Source organism: Echinops telfairi, unplaced genomic scaffold (genome assembly GCF_000313985.2).
Source record: "Echinops telfairi isolate 266 unplaced genomic scaffold, ASM31398v2 ScPeMD7_11;HRSCAF=52, whole genome shotgun sequence".
Lineage (NCBI taxonomy): Eukaryota > Metazoa > Chordata > Mammalia > Afrosoricida > Tenrecidae > Echinops > Echinops telfairi.
The window spans coordinates 41,134,029-41,149,001 of record NW_022103908.1 but is presented as its reverse complement, the minus strand read 5'-3'; the positions used below and the strand labels follow the sequence as shown (position 1 = coordinate 41,149,001).

Sequence of the window (14,973 nt, the reverse complement as noted above, 5' to 3'; positions counted from 1 at the left end):
GGGGCGGGGAATTGCTGAATTCCAGGCAACAGGGGTGGCTGTTACTTTAAGGAAGAAGAACTAAGACCGGAAGAACCGAGCCTAATCGTTTCTGGTTTTCGTTTAATTTTCAGACATTTCCCATATAGATACCAGTTTTTCAGCATCATTTAATTGAGAAGACCACCTTTTCCCACTAATCTGTAGTTTTCCCTCAAGCATTTTGTCGTTTCTGTCAAGTGAAGGCCTAGTTCTGGGATCTGTTCTGCCCCATTTGCCACTCGCTCTGCTGCCATTCTGCCTCGATTGCGGTAACTTTATTCCATTTTCATATCTGATAAAATATGAAAGTTTTTATGTTGTTTTTCAGGGCTATTTTAGCTGTTCTTGGCTCTTTTACTTGCATATAGGTTTTTTTTTAAGCTTTATTTTGGTAAATTGTATATACCATTTGAATTATACTGAATTTTAGCAAACTTACAAAGTTGTGCAGCCATCACCACGATTACATTTTGTATTTCCATCCCCACGCTTAGCCATTGGCAGTCACTTCCTGACTGCAACCACCGGTCTCCTTTCTGTCTACACAGAGCCGCCTTTTCGGAGCGTTCCATACACATTTCATTATGCAGCCTTTGGCTTCAGGCTTCTTCATGTACTATCATGTTTTAGAGGTTCACCGTGCTGTACTTTGTATTGTGTGACTTACACCACGTTTTATCTTACCATTTTTCATTTGCTGGATCTTTGGCATGTTTTACATGTTAGCTACTATGAAATGCCGTTAAACATTTATATGTACATTTTTATGCAGATGTTTTTTAGTTTCTCTTGGAATGATTACAAGTTATGGATTTGTCGAGTCATATGGTGAATGTATGTTTGATTTTTTTAAGAACTGCCAAACTGGTTTCCCGAGTGGCAGCTTCATTTCACATTTCAAGCTTAATGTCGGTGGTTTCCATTTCTGCACATCCTCCTCACCATCTTTGAGGATCACTGCCCTAGCAGGGTGAAGTGGTATCTTATTGCCGTTGTAATCTGTATTTTCCTAATGATCAGTGATGTTGAACCATATTTTCATGTGGTTATTGGCCATTTGTATATCTTCTCGGTGAGAGGCCTCAGATCTTTCTCCCGGGCTCTTGTCTTATTGAGCTGCAGAAATTGTTTCATGTATCAACTTACTCAGCTCACTGCCATCGAGTCGATTCCGACTCTTAGGGATCTTATCGGACAGAGTGGAACTGCCTCTGAGAGTTTCTGGGATTGCAAGCGTGTACAGTAGTAGAGATGCTTTCATCTTTTTCCTGTGGAGAGGCTTCTGGTTTTGAACTGCTGACTTTGCAGTTAGTAGCCCAAGACGTAAGCCTATCAGCCCTTTATCAACGCATAACGTGGAGATATCTTGTCCCAGTCTGTGGCTTATCTTGGTTTAATTAGTATAAGAAACTTTGGTGGTACGGTAGTTACCATGCCGACGCTCACTGAAACCCATAGAAGAAAAGCCCCGTGGCTCTGCTCCCATCCCGGGTATAGCATAAGCAAGCTTTGGGGCAGTTCTGTTCTATCCGAAAAATACTGCTGTGAGTTGGAATTGACTCAGTGACACACAGTTACAATCACAACAATGCAGTATGAAAGTTTTCCATTTTGATGTAGTATAATTTGTCTGTTTTTTCCAGTGTGGATCCTACTTTTGGTGTGTCTGTAAGAATTCTTTGCCTAGCCCATGGTCACAAACATTTGTGCTTAGGTGTCCTTTTACACATTTGATGGGTTTAGCTCTTACACAGAGGTGTGTGATTCATTTTGAAAGACTTTTGGGGCCTGCCATGTGGGGATATTCTGTTGTGCATAGGGTCCTTATGAGTTGGAACAACAACATGTGTTAAGCGTACATATTTATTTATTTTGGTATGTCAATGACCAATTGTCCCAGCACCAGCTTTTCAAAAAACTACCCATTCTCCACTGAACTGCCTTGGCAGTTCACTGTACTTTAGTTTTTCTGAATACGTTTGTTTTAGATTTTTCTCTTGTATGGAACATATAGTTGAATTTGGTTCTCTCAGTGAAACCAGAAATCTTTTAATTATTTTTAAAAATCTTTTTATTTTAATAAGTGAGTTAAGCCCATGCACACTTTTATTAAAACTATTGTTTTACTTCTGTCATGTTATATTAGTTTTTTGTAAATGATGCTACAATTGCCATATTTTTTTCCTTTCTGTGTTGTTTTCTCTGCTCTTTAGTACATTTTACTTCTTTACCTCATCTTCATTCACTTTTGTATAATGCCCCTTGCTAAGTTTTCATTCAATTCCATTTTTTCTTGAGGACCTTCTAAATGTTCAGTTTTGATGGGGGAGGGTGATGACCTTTTCTGGGGTCACTCAAATGAAACAGGAGTTTCATCTGGGGGCTCACTTCTGATCTTAGTATTTAGAGAAAAAATGTTTTCTCATATTCCTAAACAGGGTATTTAACTTAGTTTAGAGCATTGGTTCTCAACCTTCCTAATGCTGCGACCCTTTATTACAGTTCCTCGTGTTGTGGTGACCCCAACCATAAAATTATTCTTGTTGCTACTTCATAACTGTAATTTTGCTACTGTTATGAATTGTCATGTAAACATCTGATACAGGATGTATTTTCATTGTTACAGATTGAGCACAGTTAAAGCATAGTGATTAATCACAAAACAATATGCCATTATATATTGTGAAATATTTGTTTCTTATGACAAATAAATGAAATTTTGTGTTGAAGCATGATGGCGCATGGGTAACAATCTTCCCGCCAGGCATTCGTAGGTGGGCGTGTCTACGTGTGGGCGGACCTGCCTGGAGAGGGATAGAGGAGGGTGTCTCGGTTCCTAAGACCATCAGAAATAGGTGCTTTCCCAGGGTCTTAGGCGACCCCGTGAAAGGGTTGTTTGACTCCCGTAGGGGTAGCACGACTGTGAACCGCTGGTTTATATTTTAGTTCTTCCGCGTGAGGCACTGCAGCGGTGAGCAGGGGACACAGCACTAGGTTGGTGATCCTCCCCAGCTGATGCATTTTTGCTCTGTTCTCCTCTGTAGCTTTGGATAGCTGAAGAGTACTCTTGCCTGTGCCTGCTCAAGACTGGTCCTCTGGAGTGGTGTTACAAGAGTCCTCATTTCCAGCACCCTCTTCTGCCCTTGTGATGAAGTGCAGCTTTCACGAATGACTCACCTGGGATCTGGTGTACAGGGGAAGGGGTTGGCCTACACCATAGTTTCCCACACTGATTTGGCCTTCCACCCCCTTGTCAGAAAAAAACAGTACTTAGCACCCTCTAGCAATGAAAAACTTTTGCACCATATAGTGCATAATCCAGGATAAAGTGTAGGTATCTGCTTTTGCAGCCCTCCTGGATCATTCCAGCCCCGCCCAGGGGGGTGGTATCGCCCACATTGGGAAACATTGGCCTCTGTGAGGATCTTCCGGCCATTGGAACAGGAGAGGAGGATACAGGGCTCAGCTGGCTGCTGGTTAGTGGGTAAATGCAGTGGAAATAAATTGCATAAGTTTCTCTGATTGGCTTGGTTTTCTCAAATAAGTGAGATTAGAATGAATAGGATGGGTGTGGTAGTTACATCATCTGGTGTCAATTTGGGACTTGACAGGATTAAGAGTGAAGGGGTGGAGTCTAGTCTGTCAATCAGGTCATAGCCAATGAGGCCTCTGTGTGGGTATGGCCTTCTGAGGATTCTGGGAACTACTAGATTTCTTCCTTGGAGGAGAGAGATTCTCTCTCTCTGTGGACTAACTGGAGTGTTGCTCTACTGACAAGACACATGGCACTATGCTGATAGACCCTGTGTCCTGGGAACTGTAGAAGCCACATGGACCTACTCTGATGTAGCCAGACCTAGAGCCAGAGAAGCCACATGGAGACCCCTTCCAGCACTGAGATGCTTACAACAGATCCAGAAGACTTCCCACCCATTGGCCTGTGATCTTCCTGCATTCAGCATCACTGCATGTGTCTCCTGAGTCTGAAGAGAACTTTATAGATATGTGGACTAATAGCGGACGTATGGACTTGATCTGGACTGGGCTGGGATGTTTTCTCAATATTCAGTTGCTATTGTATGTAAACCTTTTTCTTATTCACATGAGTCTCTAAGTCTACCTGGACTAACACAATGGGTAAAGAGATGTTCTGAAGAGAGAAACTATTCAGTAATTATCTAGGCAGGTACTGTTATATAAACTATAAAAAGATCTTTTTAATGTCATACTTTTCCAACATTTTTAATGGTTCACAATTCTCTTTTATGACTTAAATTCTGGTTATTATTTATTATTTTTACCAGTTTCTTTTGAACTATTGAATGTTTGAGTTGTTTTCAATTTCTTGCTGTTATAAATAAAGTGAACCAATGTCCCTTTCAATACTTATTTCTAAACTTAAGCGTTCTTTTCTGCTGTTAAGATATAAGTACTTATCCTACTTCAATGAATAGCAGGTGGAGGCTTAAAATCTTTTGACTGGCCATCTAAGGTGCACTTGTCTCTCCCCACTGGGAGCAAAGGAAGTGAAGCAAATCAAAGACTCATGAGCCCCAGCCTCCACTTTACTGAGACCAGAAAAACTAGATGGTGCCCACCTCCCTCTGCTGACTGCTCTAAAAGAGATCACAATAGGAGGTCCTGGATAGAGAGAGAAAAATGTGGGACAAAAAATACAACCAGCTTTATTGGTCCGATAGAGCTTGCTAGAACACCGGAAACTAAACTCACTACTGTGTTTCAGCCTGCAGCCAGTTAGGACTTTGGTGAACCGTACCCACAGTGAGGTGCTCACTCCGAACCTCTGTCGACTATACAGATCAAAGGGGCAGCATGTGCCCCAGGATGAAGTTCTAAAGATAGGAAGAGCTGGGAAAAAGGAGGAAGGGAAGTTGTAAGCACAGGGAGGAAATGGGAAGAATGTTGTTACATTGCGATGGTGGCAAGTCAGTGTCACACAGTGAAAAGTGTGAATTGGTGACGGAAAACCAATTTGCTCTACGGTTTCACCCAAATCACAAAAGAAAAAATAGATGGCAAAAAAAACCCCTAAACTATCTTTCTCATTGGGTCTAGTCAGATTAAGGACTTGTGTAAAATACAAATTTCAAGAAAAGTATGGGTGTCCTTAATAAACAAATATATAATTTTCTAAATTTAATAATGAGGTTTAAAATGCTTTTTACATAGTTGTACAGATTACTATTAGGAAAATACCATAAAACAGACCATCTTCATGTTTTCTAATTGCTAGGAAAAAATAACCGCATCACCAACCTGTCATGCATAGAGTATGTCAAAAATACTGACACTTCCTATAAAAAAATCTTATTAGAAAAGTTATTTTGGGTAGCCTAATTCTATTAAAGCAAGAAAGGGAGTTGATTGTGCCCCAGAAAAGCGTTTATCAGACAGGACCTGGGAAAGAAACTGATAGCAACATGGGTCTGAGCTGTGCCCACTTACCTCCTGGGAACCTCCTGGTGCCAGGGGAAGTCACGGAAGAGAGGCTAAGTCAGCACTCAAATGAAAGCTCCATTACAAAGACTTTTCGGTTATTAAATTGCTCAAGGGAGTGGTTATACGACCCATAAAAATCAATACTTTGCATCTTAGAGATCATGTGCAAATGAGAAGAAAGCAGAATCCTGTCAACGCACAGGAAACTTTATGGCAAACTTGTATATAAACTAACCTTGGCAGATGTAGAATAAGCTAACAATGTACACCAACTGTGTGGTCATAATTTCTTGTTAAGAATTAATACCAAACTTGTCTCAAGTAATTGGGAGATTGAAAAAGTCCCCTAAGGTCAGTTCTTTTTTCTTTTTAAAAAAATCATTTTATTAGGGCCTCATACAACTCATCACAATCCATACACCCATCAATTGTGTAAAGCACATTTGTGCATTCATTGCCCTCATCATTCTCAAAACATTTGCTCTCCACCTAAGCCCCTGGCATCAGTTCCTCATTTTTCCCCCTCCTTCATGAACCCTTGATGATTTATAAATTATTATTTTGTCATATCTTGCCCTGTCCGATATCTCCCTTCACCCACCTTTCTGTTGTTCGACCCCCAGGGACAAGGTCACATGTAGATCCTTGTAATCGGTTCCCCCTTTCCAACCCACCCTCCCTCCAACCTCCCAGTATCGCCACTCATACCACTAGTTCTGAAGGGATCATCCGCTATGGATTCTCTGTGTTTCCAGTTCTGATCTGGCCAGTGTACATCCTCTGGTCTAGCCAGATTTGTAAGGTAGAATTGGGATCATGATAGTGGGGGAGGGGGGGAGGGGAGCATTTAGGATAAGGTGACCAGATTTAAAGCGGGACACCATTGACGGGGCGGGGGGAGGGGGGGCGGTTCTTGATTAAAAATTTGGTCTATATGGACCAAATAGAACGTTCCCTAGCTTGTCGTAAATTCTTTCCAAAAATCGGGACTTTTTAAAAATGCCAAAAATTGGGTCTGTCCTGCCAAAAGCGGGACGTCTGGTTGCCTTAATTTAGGAACTAGAGAAAAGTTGTGTGTTTCATTGTTGCTACATCGCACCCTGAGTGGCTCATCTCCTCCCTGAGACCCTTCTGTAAGGGGATGTCCAGTGACCTACAAATGGGCTTTGGGCGACCACTCCGCACCCCCACCCCTTCACTATGATACGATTTTTTTGTTCTGGTGATGCGTTATACCTGATCCCTTCGACACCTCATGATCACACAGGCTGCTGTGCTTCCATGTGGGCTTTGTTGCTTCTGAGCTACCTGGCTGCTTGTTTACCTTCAAGCCTGTAAGACCCCAGACGCTATATCTTTTGATAGCCAGGCACCATCAGCTTTCTTCACCACATTTGCTTATTCACCCGCTTTGTCTTCAGCGATCGTATCAGGGAGGTGAGCACACAAGGTCAGTTCTTAACAAGATCCATTTCCCCTTAGGCCTCCCATGAGTATATTCTTTCACGTTTCTGGGTTCTGTGAATCACTCTAGTGTCCCACAGAACTCAGGGAAGTTTGAGAAAATGCCTCACGTGGTGGTGAGTGCTGTTCAGTACAAAATGCAAAGGTCAGGAATGAGCAGATGCAGGGGCCAGAGGACACGCTGCACTCCTGGGTCTTGCCAGGGAAAAGGTCACACCCTACGCCCTGCTTCTCAGTGGGCTCATTTTACACAGCAGGGTAGCATTGCAGAGAATCCTGTTCACAATTACAACTGAATCCTACCTTTTGAACAGATCCATGTAGGGACAGTCATTTGGTGGGAGTTAAAACATGGTGCAACCAAATTTCACCCAAATATAATCATCTATTTTCCACCCCGTACTATCTTATTTATGCACATATGACCTGCAGCTTCTGGCAGGGTGCTTCCAGTAGACATGGGCCTCTTAATCAGCCAGGCTACTCCAGAAACAAGTTTTCTCAGCTGTAGCATATAATTCCTTACACCTACTGCAAGTAACAGTAACCAAGATGGTAACGATTAAAGAGTGCCCTATGATTCTCACCCTCTACTAAGGTCAGATCTTAATCTCATCCCATTCCTGTTAGCAGATAATGGCCTCCAAAATGGAACTAAAGCCATGGGTGCATGGAATCTATGTCACAGAAGGGACAGGCTGGAGCGGCCACATGAATGTAGTATAGCTCACTGTACACCGCTAAGCTATTTGATAGCATATATGTAAGCCTTATATTAACCTGAAGTGGATAATGTGATGATTGTGTAGAAAGGGAATACATAGGATATTTTTTTTAATTGAGCCTTGTAAAAAAATCTGTATTTAATCTTATATGACAATTCAGTTCATTATATGAAGCGTTAGTTCAATTCCCAATTAATTCATGTATATTTTAATACCTTTGAAGTATACATTTTCATAATGCATAAAGTTTATGTGTAAGAATAATTCTTCTATTTCAAGAAGCAGTACTCATTTTACCAGTAAAAGACCTAGCAGAAATTTGAGGAACTAGAAATCAACTAGGGAAGTAAAGAAAGCTCTTATTTCATAATTAGTTTGACGAGGCAAGCACACCTGTGATGGTGAAATCTCTTGGTATATTAAACCAAGTGGAGGCAGAGAGATTCGGAGTGCTCTGCGCACCCAAGAAGCCATTAGACCATGTGCCTCTCATTACCTGGGTTACTGCAGCACCTTCCTGCAGCACTTTGGCCTGACTCCATTCTCCATCTTCGCTTCCACAGTGCACCCTGTTTTCCTCAATTAAAGCCATGCCTTCACTGTGTGGTACCCTGAATCAAGATCCACTTGTCTGCCTGGTTCTTAAGATTCCACATAGTCTAGTTCTCTTGGGCATACCACGTTTTCTTTTCATCAGTGATGCTTGATGCAGCTCTAACCAACTACTCATATAATAAAATTAAAATCAGTTCAAAATTAAAGACCAGGGAGAATACAGGTAAGAACGTTTAAGGGGAAAGTGTTACATGTATTTATATGTTATATGACCAGCATGACTAGCATGTTGTTGGCAGGGGCTATTGATTTGATTCCAACTTGACAATCCTGTGTACAACACACCATCTGGTCTGTGTCATCTTTATAATCTTTATGTTTGAGCCCATTGTTGTAGCCACTGTGTCAATCCATCTTGTCAAGGTTCTTCCTCTTTGTTGCTCTCTCCAAAGCATGATGGCCTTTTCCAGGGACTGTTCTCTCCTGATAACATGTCCAAAGTATGTGAAATGGAGACTGAGTCTTGTCATTCTTGCCTCTAAGGAGCATTCCAGCTGTACTTCTTCCAAGACAGATCTCAAGGTGACATACTTGACCTTCAACATCTTAAAGAGACCTTGTGAAGATTGACCCAATTCAATTTGCCATTTCATCCCTTGACTGCTGCTTCCATGAGCATTGTTTGTGGATGTAAGTGAGAGAAAATCCTTGACAACTTCAATTTTTTCTCCGCTTACTATGTGCTACCTATTGTATCTTGTTACCAAGCGTATAGTTTTAAAGCAAAAGTTTGAGTGGAGTCAAGGGTGTAATGTTCACTGAGCCATTAACACCGAAAGGCCAAGAGAAAGAGTAGCAAGCACAATAAGCCCAGGGACACAAAAACAGTGGTACTGCTGCAAGGATCAGGCTCACAAGACTGACAGAGAGCAGTGGTGAACAGTTGTTTGCTATAGAGGCCTATGAAGACGACTGGGGTGGTGGGCAGACTGGCCCACAGAGCAGAGCTGGACACCGCTGACAGAATGTCATGGAGCAGAGGCCTGACATACACTGCATTTGTGAATTTCACATTTCCCCTCTGTTAGCCATTTCTAACTTCACTCCATTGTGGTTTGAGAACATATTTTGTATGGTTTCAGTCTTTAAAATTTTTTTATTTCGACTTGTTTTATGACCTAACATATGGTGTGTCTTGGAGAGTAACTCCTATTCGGTAAAATAATGTGCACTGTAGTTGTTGGATGGAATATTCCAGGTCTGTTCGGGGTAGTAGGTGTGTGTTGTTGTTAGGTGCTCCCAAGTTGGCTTTGACTCACTAACAACCCTATGGACAACAGAGTGCGTCCCTGCTTGGTTTTGCATCCTCCTCACCTTCCTCCAATCCTGAAGCCATGTACTTCCTCATATAGTGCAGCTTTTCCAATCATTGGTTCAGCATACAAATTGAATAAATGTAGTGAAAGGACACAACCCTGACACACACCCTTCCTGGTTTTAAAACATTCAAATGACGTCTTTTTTGGTATATGCCCAGGCTCATCATGAGCACATTGAAGTCTCCTGGAATTCAGTCTTTGCCATGTTATCCATTGTTTGTTATAATACAAACAGTCAAATATCTTTGCACACTCAATAAAACACAAGTAAGTATCTTTCTGCTATTTTCTGCTTTCAGCCAAGATCCATCAGACATCAGCAGTGGTATCTCTCATTCCTGATCCTCTCCAGGATCTGTCTGGAATTTCTGGCAGCTCCCTTTCAATGTGTTGCTGCAACTCTTTTAAAATTATTTGCAGCAAAATGTTACATGTATATGATATCAATGATCATTTTTGCAGTGGGCACAATGTGGATTTCTTCCAGTCGGTCGATGAGGTAGTTGTTTTCCAAAGTTCTTGGTACAGACTAGCAAGTCCTTTCAGTGCTTCATCAGCTTGTCGAGACGATGCTACTATGACTCCATCCATCAATTCCTTATGCCTTATTTTTTCATGAATGCCTTCAGTGCAGCTTGGACCTCTTCCTCCAGGAACATTGGTTTTGATCAGATGCTACCTCTTAAAATGGCTGAAAGTGTACCAGTACTTTTTGCCCATATAATCCTTCAGTATTGCAGTGGGAGGCTGGTGTTTTTCTTCAGTGGCTTCAGCTTGAGATAGGCTAAGCACAGAATCCCTTGTTACGGGTCTTGTCTTTCAACACTCCAATATGTCATACCTATGATTTCTGATGAAAATCTGATGTTGCTTTCTTGAGAATCCTTTGTGCTAGATGACTCATTGTTCTCTTGTGCTTTTAAAAGTTGATGGTAAACAAAAAAAAAAAGTTGATGGTATGCAGGCATGAAATTTGAGTTTATACTGCTCATAGAACTTGGAGATTCTTAGATGTGCATATCAATAGTTTGTATTAAATTTGGAGAAATGTCATTTATTGATTCTTGAAAAATCATATCTACCATTACTTTCTCCTCTTCATGGAGATTCATCTTATGTATACTAGGACCCCGATGGTGCTATGAATTAGGCATTGGGGTGCTAACCTCAAGGTTAGTGGTTCAAACCTATTAGCTGCTCTGCAGGATGAAGATGAGACTGTTCCAATAAATATTTACAGTCTCATAGATATAGAGTTGTAAGAATTGACTTGATGGCACTGGGTTTATTATATATATGTGTGTATATATACATCTACATGTATGTTTGTTTGATGATGGCGCTACAAGGCTCTGTTCACATTTTCTTTTCTTTTTCTCTTTTAAATTTTTCTCTTATTACTTTTTTATTTTTGTTCCTTAAACTGGATGATCTCACTTAACCTGTATTCAAGTATTCAAGTTAGCCAATTTTCTTCTCCTTTATCATATCTGCTGTTGAACCTCTTTAGTGAATTTTCATTTCAGTTATTATACTTTAATTCCATTCCTTCTATTCGGAGTTCTTTGAAGTAGTTTTTTTCCTTAATTGATATTTTCTATATGGTGAGACAATGTTCTTATACTTTCCTTTGATTATTTAGAAATGATTTCCTTTATTTCTTTGAATATAAAGATTGATGATGTAAAGTCTTTATGTATTTATTTAAAAATAATCTTATTAGGGGCTCGTACAGCTCTTATCACAATCCATCCATCCATCCATGTGTCAAGCACATTTGTGCATATGTTACCATCTTCAAAACGTTTTCTTTCTACTCCAGCCCTTAGTATCAGCTCATTTCCCCCACCCCCCACTCTCCCTCCCTCATGAACCCTTGATCATTTATATTTTTTCCCATGTAAAGCCTTTGTTTATTGAGTCCAAAATCTTGGCTTTCTTAGGGAACAGTTTCATTAATTTTTTCCTCTCTGTGTATGCACCACACTTTTATCTCTGCACGTTCATAATTTTTTCCATCGAAAATGGAACCTTCTTAGCAGTGTTTGTAAACGTTGGAAGTCAGATGATCCCCCCGAGTTTGCTGTGCTTTGTTTGCTGTCAAAACTGTTGTTTGTATGGGTGATTCTTGGGGGGTGGGGTGCATTCTGTAAAGTCTGGTTTTTTTAAATGTATGTATGGCTCTTGAGGCCTGTGCTAGGTTCTCTTCGGTCAGCTCCTGATGGAACAGAGGAACCCTTGTGATACACTGGTTAGAGGAATCTGCTGCTGACCGAAGCGTTGGTGGTTTAGCCCCACCGGCCACTGCAAGGGAGAACTCCGTGGCAGTCTGCTTCAGTTGAGATCACAGCCTTGGAAACCCTGTGGGGCAGTTCTGCTCTGCCCATGGCTATGTCTGAGCAGATAGCCTCTTAAACTCCTTGAACATGAGTGTTCCGAGCTCTGCTCAGGGCCCCTGTTAGATCCCACTTCCAAAATTCTGCCAGGCAGTTTACCTCTCTGCCCTCTACTTCACTTCCTTGAGAAGAATCTCAGTATAACTAGAAGTAAGAGCCTAAGGTCTTCTTCAGTCTTTCCCGGGCATGCCCTCTGCGCTGGGCACATATGCAGATGGCCTCTGAAGTGCTGGAGCTTGTCAAAGGCCCCTGCAGATATCTCCTGGCCCAGTTTTTCCTTTTCAGTTTGTTAGCCTCTGGCTGGCCTAAGATAGTCGCAGTGTTCAACAATGCTGCTGATTGCTTTTTGTCAGTTGTCCGTGGATAGCTTTACAAGAACTGTAAGATCAGATACTGACACCGCTGGGTGATGGAGCATTTGGGGAGCCTCCTCCAGGGACCACGGAGTGCTGGTTTTCACAGATACTCCAACCGCGCCACTCTTGACCTTCAAGGCTGTTGCAGCATGGAGAGAGGGAAATGCCATTGGGGCAAGTTAAAATGTAGCACGGCTTGCTTTTCTTGCTAAGATTCAGCTGTTTTCTTAAATAAACTCTCCTTGAATCGTTGCATTCTTTTGGTGAATTTTCAGAATTCTGAATCAGTGGATTTTGTTATATGTGTTTTTGCCAATGTTCACATTGCCTTTATAGAGGAGTGGATTTTTGGTGATCCATACTTTACCATTCTAGAAGGTGAGACCCTGATTCACTCTGCAATGAAATAGTACTTGACAGCACAAGACAGTAACTTCACTCTTAAGTATTTATATTGGCACAAAGACGCAGCTCTGCTGTCTTCTAGCCCTTTCGTTGCCAGCTGCCCCCACCCCCTCCCCTTCCAGCAACTGCTCTTCTGAGGGACTGCAATTGCACCCTGAGGAAAGAGGCAGTAAACAATTAGATAAAGTGCACTTGACAGTTGGGAGGATGCTCCTAGTTCGTGAGCATCCCAGACTTTCACTCCTTGCTCCAAAATGTTAAACTACCTTTTTTAGGGTTCCACAGAAACAGCCCCATTTACCATTCCCATAACTCTTAAATACAAGCTTTGTATCCCAGCCCTATCCGACCCGAAAATATTTCACATTTATTTGCCCTGATGTGTTGCTTGGCAGGTATATTTGTTACATAATAGTGTAACCTGAACTTTCATCTTGGCCTTCTTGAACACATTTGTGATTCAGCCCCCTATCTGCTGACACACAGCTCTTTCACCCTTCCATATGCCTGCAGACTGCAAGCCAATTGAAACTTCCTCGGGGAGCTGAATTCAGTTGGGTAAACCTGGAAGCAACAGAAATGCTCCTTATTTCAGCTCATAAAACAGTCACTTCAGTCCATGGCGAGGAAAGTTTGGTCCCTGTGAATTCCTGATTGTCTCTCAGGCTGAATGCCTGTCCTTGTGCACTTGTGAAGGGGGTCTATGTTCCCCTCAAACAGGCGAGATGACCTGAGCAGCCCCTCAGAAAACCTGCCCAGCTTTCTCAGATCTCTGCTGCTCCGGACTGAGGGACGTTCTGGAAGGTTATGTATGTTCTCGGGGATGCGCCTTACAGCTGAATGTGTACCAGCAAAGAGAATGAAAGGGGTGGGGTGGGGGCGAATGACCTTGACTTATTAACTGATATATACAGGCCCTTCCATCTGCCCAAAGACAAGACAGAAGAGTGGGGGGTACATGTAACAAAGAGGAGGTGTGGGAGGCACTCTGCTGGGAAGACTTAGCTAGGGTCCATAGGCTGTGTTCTGTGGAGTCTCAGGAGGAACACTGTCACTGTAAAAAACTGTGGTGCGAGAGCTGCATGAAGGCCTATTGTATTCGTTTCCTGGTCCTGCTATAACAGAAATAACCACAAGTGGGTGGCTTTAGTGAACAGAAATTTACTTTCTCACATTTTCAGGAGGCTAGAATGTAAGGCACTGACTTGAGGGGAAGGCGCACAAGGTGCGCCTAGGTTTTCTGGGAAACAGAAAAGTTTTTTCTCAGATTCTCCCACGATATATGCCAAACCTAAGGTGCTGTTTGCAAACATTGATTATACATTTGGAAGTCAACTACTTAAAGGTTATCTGCCTGAAGGTTGTCAGCCATCTAGAGCAATCAGACCCTATAGTCTGTCCCACCCTAAGTAGAGTCCACTCCTTTCTAATAAGGATAATGGGTTGTTCCCCTGAAGGAGAACCCAAAGATACCTAAGGTCACGCCAACTCAGGGACGACCAAGGTTAGGCTGCCACCTTGACTCAAGCCAGCCTATCTTGTTACATATATGCCTTCCTGCTGCGCATATATTTATGTCTATTGTACAACCCCTTCCTGTTACGCATGTGGTTACCTATAAGTAGGGGGACTAGTGCACTCCTACAGCATATATAAGCCTTAGTTGGAAATATATTCACTTCCTCTGCGAGGATCTGGCTTCTGAGGTCATAATGGCCCTGGAGGTGAACACTTGCATCCTTTATCTCGTCTGATGTCTCTTTAATTCAATTACAGCACCGCCTCTTGGGCCCGTTCGGTTGTGGAGGCTGGTACCCCACAAGGTGAATGCTCTCTTTCTCTGCTCTGGGGGGAAGATCTTTGCCTGTTTCAGCGTCTGTTTCTCAGTTCCTTGGTGGTCTTCACATAGCATCCATCATCACCTAGTTTTCCTCCCTTGATTCTGTGCCTTCTCTGCTCCTAACTAACTCAAAAGTGGTGGTTTCAGACCTCCTCTGCTCTGATAGGACCTTGTTAATACAACGAAGATGATAATCCTGTTTCCAAATGGAATGGCATCTACAAATGCAGGGGGTAGGATGAGCAAAGGTCTACGCGTGTGGCCCTGCTCGCCATGGCTCCTTGTATGCTGGATTATGGTTCTGGACTGGATGCATCTGTGGCTATGGCCTCATGTAGGAGGACAGATAACCTTCAAGCAGTTGACCTCCAA

The 14,973-nt window shown here is 42.2% G+C and overlaps 1 protein-coding gene across 3 annotated transcripts in view; it reads left to right on the top strand.

Annotated features, from left to right (window-relative positions):
• The window catches only part of ZC3H8 (zinc finger CCCH-type containing 8), a 65,690-nt gene that overhangs the window by 19,179 nt on the left and 31,538 nt on the right, over positions 1-14,973 (top strand). The window contains exon 9 of one of the 3 annotated variants that reach the window (XM_004707934.2): positions 3,066-3,538. The exons of the other annotated variants lie outside the window; for them this stretch is intronic. The gene's annotated coding sequence lies outside the window, so the exon portion shown is untranslated. Of the gene's footprint in view, positions 1-3,065; positions 3,539-14,973 lie in introns of those variants that run through there. 3 annotated transcript variants of the gene reach the window in all.